Source organism: Pipistrellus kuhlii, unplaced genomic scaffold, assembly GCF_014108245.1.
Source record: "Pipistrellus kuhlii isolate mPipKuh1 unplaced genomic scaffold, mPipKuh1.p scaffold_m20_p_79, whole genome shotgun sequence".
In the NCBI taxonomy this organism is placed as follows: Eukaryota; Metazoa; Chordata; class Mammalia; order Chiroptera; family Vespertilionidae; genus Pipistrellus; species Pipistrellus kuhlii.
Genome location: NW_023425583.1, coordinates 29,113 through 34,210, shown reverse-complemented (window position 1 = coordinate 34,210; position 5,098 = coordinate 29,113).

Sequence of the window (5,098 nt, the reverse complement as noted above, 5' to 3'; positions counted from 1 at the left end):
GGGCGGCCTCGGGAGCTCCCGTACGCAGCGCTGAGGGGCGGGGCGAGAGGGGAGGGGCGGGGCCTGGGTGACCGGGGGCGGGGCTAAGGCTGAGGGCGGGAGGGGAGGGGCGGGGCCTGGGTGACAGGGGGCGGGAGGGGCGGGGCGGGGCCTGGGTGACTGGGGGCGCGAGGGGAGGGGCGGGGCCTGGGTGACAGGGGGCGAGAGGGGAGGGGCGGGGCCTGGGTGACCGGGGGCGGGAGGGGAGGGGCGGGGCCTGGGTGACTGGGGGCGGGAGGGGAGGGGCGGGGCTAAGGCTGAGGGCGGGAAGGCGGGGCCTGGGGCGGAGGGGCGGGGCCGGGGGCGGAAGCGGCGGCGGAGAGCAGACGCGAGCTGATTGGCAGGAAAGAGGTTCTCGCCCAGAGGCTCTTGGGGGACGCCCCGTGGCCTAGGCTGGGCGTGTTCCTTCACCAGCAGAATTTGACATGGGAAGCGTTCCTGGAATTTTAACCTCTTTAAATTAAAAATGTAAATTTAGCCGAAACCGGTGTGGCTGGGTCCCAGGTTCGATTCCGGTCAAGGGCATATATACCTTGGTCCTGGGCACATCCCTGGTGGGGGGTGTGCAAGAGGCAGCTGATGGAAGTTTCTAACTTCTATCCCTCTCTCTTCCTCTCTGTAAAAAAATCAATGAAATATATAAAAATAAAAATGTAAATTTAATAGTCTTTTATTTGAGGACTTGATCAGATGAAATGCCTCCACAACAGGACATCGATGACCCAGAACTTGCACAGAAGGAAGTCGCTTGATGAGTTAAAGACACAGCACAACCGGCCTGTCCGCTCCCCCATTGGCCTCAGGTTTTACCAGAATGACTTGGGATCGTGAGGGTGGAGATCCAACGGGTGTGGCGTAGGAAACAAATAGATTTTTGTGTGTGACAAATGTTAAGGAAGCCTCTAAAAATTGTATTTTGAATGCTTAAGAAATTAAAAGCACTCAATACACGATTCCCTATCAAATTAGTTTCATTTTCATATCGGTCATGTGATATCCAAAAGACAGGTTGTAAAACTGTTAACAGTTCCCAACATAAAGGTAGGCAAACATTCCAAAACAAAATACACAAAAGGAGTAAGCAATCGGGAAGTAACGTTTGAGATAACAGAGTTTGCAATAAAATGATTTTACACACGAGAGTCATCAGGGAGGATCCAACAAAAGCTGATGTAAGGTCTCCCTTAGATGACTAACCAGGGGAACGTTCAGGAAGCTTGAGAATGGAAGGAAATGACTCGCTGATGATGTGCTTGCTCCACGGGTCACCTTTGTGCCAACAGCACAGAACTCGAGGCCCACCAGCAGGCGCTGGGCGGGAGCTGACCCAGAATGTTCCGGCCAAGAATGTTCCGGCCAAGAGCAGGGAGCAGCAGCACAGCGTTCCTTCTGGAACTTCCTGCTCCGGATCCCAGCCTTCCACTCACCTGTGAGGGGAACCCTCAGACCCTAAGGATCCACATGCTTCCAGGCTTGTGCTATCCTTTATACATCTGGAAAAGATGAGGGGGGGAAGACAGCTCGCATTGTATGAAGTTTAACATATAGACTCTGTGTGTGTGTGTGTGTGTGTGTGTGTGTGTGAGAGAGAGAGAGAGAGAGAGAGAGAGACTAAAGAAAATCACTCAAGCGCAGTGAGAACTTGTGAGAGAGAAGCGTATAGTCCCACACATTGCCACGTTACTGTAAATACACCTGCCCGACTTGTTCCAGAAATGTGTCCTTCTATTTAGACACCTCTGCCACCTATGGTCACTCTACCACCTTCACCTCCCCCCAGTGTATGTAACGCACTAAACTTGCCTTAAGAAAGACTCAGAGTGTTAAATATTCCATCACAGACGTTAAAGATTCCTTCCCTACATCTTTTTAAAAATCACAGCTGAGCTTTGCGTTCACAAGCGTTATCTAATCTTCCCGAAGACGCGCGTGAGTGATTTATATGACTTACGGTCACGACGTGGACACAAAGGTCAGATTGTGCGCTGGATGCTGGGACCGCTTACGGCTAAACCAGTTCCAGCCAGTACCCCTGTGGGCGGCCCACGCTGTCCCCTCCCCATGAACCGCCTGGTCAGCTGTGCACGGACCTCGCAGAAGAGCTGCAGGCGGCAGATGCTGCCAAACTCACAAGACCAGTGTGTGTGTTTGTGGGGTGCCGAAGGGGGAGTGACCACCTCCATCTGGGGGAGTAGATTCAGAAAAGGTTTTCTCACACTGCAAACTAAGGTGCTTTGTTGTCGCCCGAGCAAAGTCTCTTTTCTTTTTGCTTGAATGCAAAAACAGCATGTAGTCACTCAAAGAAACGCAAACACACAACAACAACAACAACAAAACACAAATATGTACAGTCACGCCCCCAGCCTGAGACCTCTAACAACATCTTAATGTGTTTCTGTCTTTTAGCTCTTGTTCTATGCTCATATACATGTACGATTCTGCTGTCTTTGGGATGACAACACAGACATTTGTTTGTAAACTGTGTTTTTCCACTCAAGTCACAAATCCTCATGCAAAAAACATCATCTGCAACTTGTTAAAACTTTTAAAGAACTTGTTTCCACCGGGTGGCGTGGCTCAGTGGCTGAGCATCAACCTCTGAACCAGGACACTGTTCCATTCCGGGTCAGGGCACAGGCCGGGCTGCTGGCTCCATCCCCAGTGTGGGGCGTGCAGGAGGCAGCTGATCAATGATTATCATCATTGATGTTTCTTTCCCTCCCTCCCTCCCTCTCCCTTTCTCTCTGAAATAAAACAAACAGACTTGGTTCCTCCTCTCTGGTGACCCATTTCTGTCTTCAGACACTTAGCGCGCGCGCTCTTTCTCTCTCGCTCTCTCCCGCTCAGCAATTACCAAGTGCACTGTGGGCACACGTTCCTGTGGTCCCTCTACTCTTTGCGCACACTCTGCCCACAGGCCATTTCCAGACCACAGCCCGCGAGCTGCTAATAGCTTTCATAGTTTTTAAAGGTTAAAAAAAGACACATAAAGAAGAAAAGTAATAAGAGACATATGTGGCCTCAAAGCCTAAATATTTGCTATCTGGGCTTTTAAAACCAACCTCTGTCAATCCCTGTATTATGAGTCCCAAGAAATGCTATTTTTGAGTCAAAGAATGTGAACATTTTTTGAGGCTTTGGCTGCGCTCTGCCAAATTGAGGAAACACTGAAGCAGCTTCTGTCCTCCTCAGGCCTGGGTGCCATTGGCCAGGCACCGGCAGGGGCACTGCCCCAAAGGCTAGCCAGCACTGCCAGTTCTTTTGTTCTTAGCCTGAGCGGCTTAAGTTTTCACTTCCCTTAAAAAGAGCCTTGGCCGTTTTCTTTCTTAGCTTAACTAATTTACATGTTTGCTTATTAAAAGACAACAGCAGGGCATTTTTTTTCTTTGTAAGGCCTTTTGAGCAAACAAGGATGTCACACTTGCCGAAACCGGTGTGGCTCAGTGGATAGAGCATCAGCCTGTGGACTGAAAGGTCGCGGGTTCGATTCCGGTCAAGGGCATGTACCTTGGTTGCGGGCACATCCCCAGTAGTGGGTGTGTAAGAGGCAGCTGATCGATGATTCTCTCTCATCGATGTTTCTAACTATCTATTCATCTCTGTAAAAAATCAATAAAATATATATTTTTTTAAAAAGGATGTCACGCTCTTATCTATCTTCCTATCTACCATGTTTTCCCAAAAATAAGACATCCTTCAAAAATAAGACCTACTTACAGGTTTCCTTCTGAGTGAAATATAAGGCATCCCCCCGAAAATAAGGCCCCCCCTAGGCTAAACATGAGAGATTTGGTCCACTGATTCTGAAAGAAATGGAGTCACAAGAAATTCACCAGGAAATTCAGGAATTGGATTGTTATGATGATGTTCCAGAAGATGATGACATGATTGTCATTGAATAAATGAGTAAATTCTTGATACTGTAGAATTCACAGTTTGTCTGGTTTGTGTTGACAACTACTGTACTACCGTACCGTATACAGGTAATAAATTTCCTTTATTTTATTTTAACAATAAATGTGTACCGTATTCTTCTTCATCGAAAAATAAGACATCCCCTGAAAATAAGATCTAGTGCATCTATGGGAGCAAAAATTAATATACCCGTATCTTCCGGCGTATAAGATGCCCCCCTAATTTTACAGTTAAAACATAGGTTTAGGCCTATATTCACTGTATAAGACTATCCCCCACTTCAAAGAAAAGACTCACTTTGCCGTCAAGATCTGCAGGTAATTTTTGGGCAATTTTGGTCTTTTGCCCCCGATTTTCAGTTGACTTTTTTTTCCGTTTCAAACGTCGTCTTATACGCTGGAAAATACGGCGTATAAGTAAGACACTGTCTTATTTTCGGGGAAACAGGGTATCTATATTTTAATGATTAGGGATGCTTTTAATGATTTTTTACTTACCTTTAATTTTATTTAATGGGTCTTTTTGACGAAAAAAGTTAAAAATGCTATAGTCAAGCCTGCCACTTTTCTAATTTTGCCCTTAATTTCATGCTTACTTTGAGATAAAAAGCAATTCACTTATTTTTTAAAAAATACAAAAACATTTTTTATTGGTTTCAGAGAGGAAAGAAGAGGGAGAGGGAGAAACATCCATGATGGGAGAGAAACACCTACGGGCTGTCTCCTGCACACCCCACACTGGGGTATGGACTGTGAGGGGGCCTGTCCTGGGGATGGAGCCGTGACCCCTGTGACCTCCGGGCTCACCCCGGAGCCAGTGGGCAGGTTCTCAGCACCATCTGCTCGCCCCAGGCTTCCGTCTTGGGGCTCCGAGGGCCGGGCTGACGCCTGGGGAGGCGGTGGCGGTTTGGAGAGATTCCGGTAAGAAACCCTGTAAAAGGAGCTTTCCCCTGGCAGGCCCTGGGCTGGGAGGGTGACAGGGGTCCTCTCCCAGCCCGCAGCCTCCCCGCGCACCTGCTGGGCCTGCCCGGACAGCCCTGGGTGTGCGTGGTGGTCCTGGGTTAGGGGGGCCCCTGGGTGGGGCGCCATGCGGTGTGACAGGCAGCCTCCCCCTGCGCCCCTCCCTTCTCCCCCGAACTCTGCTG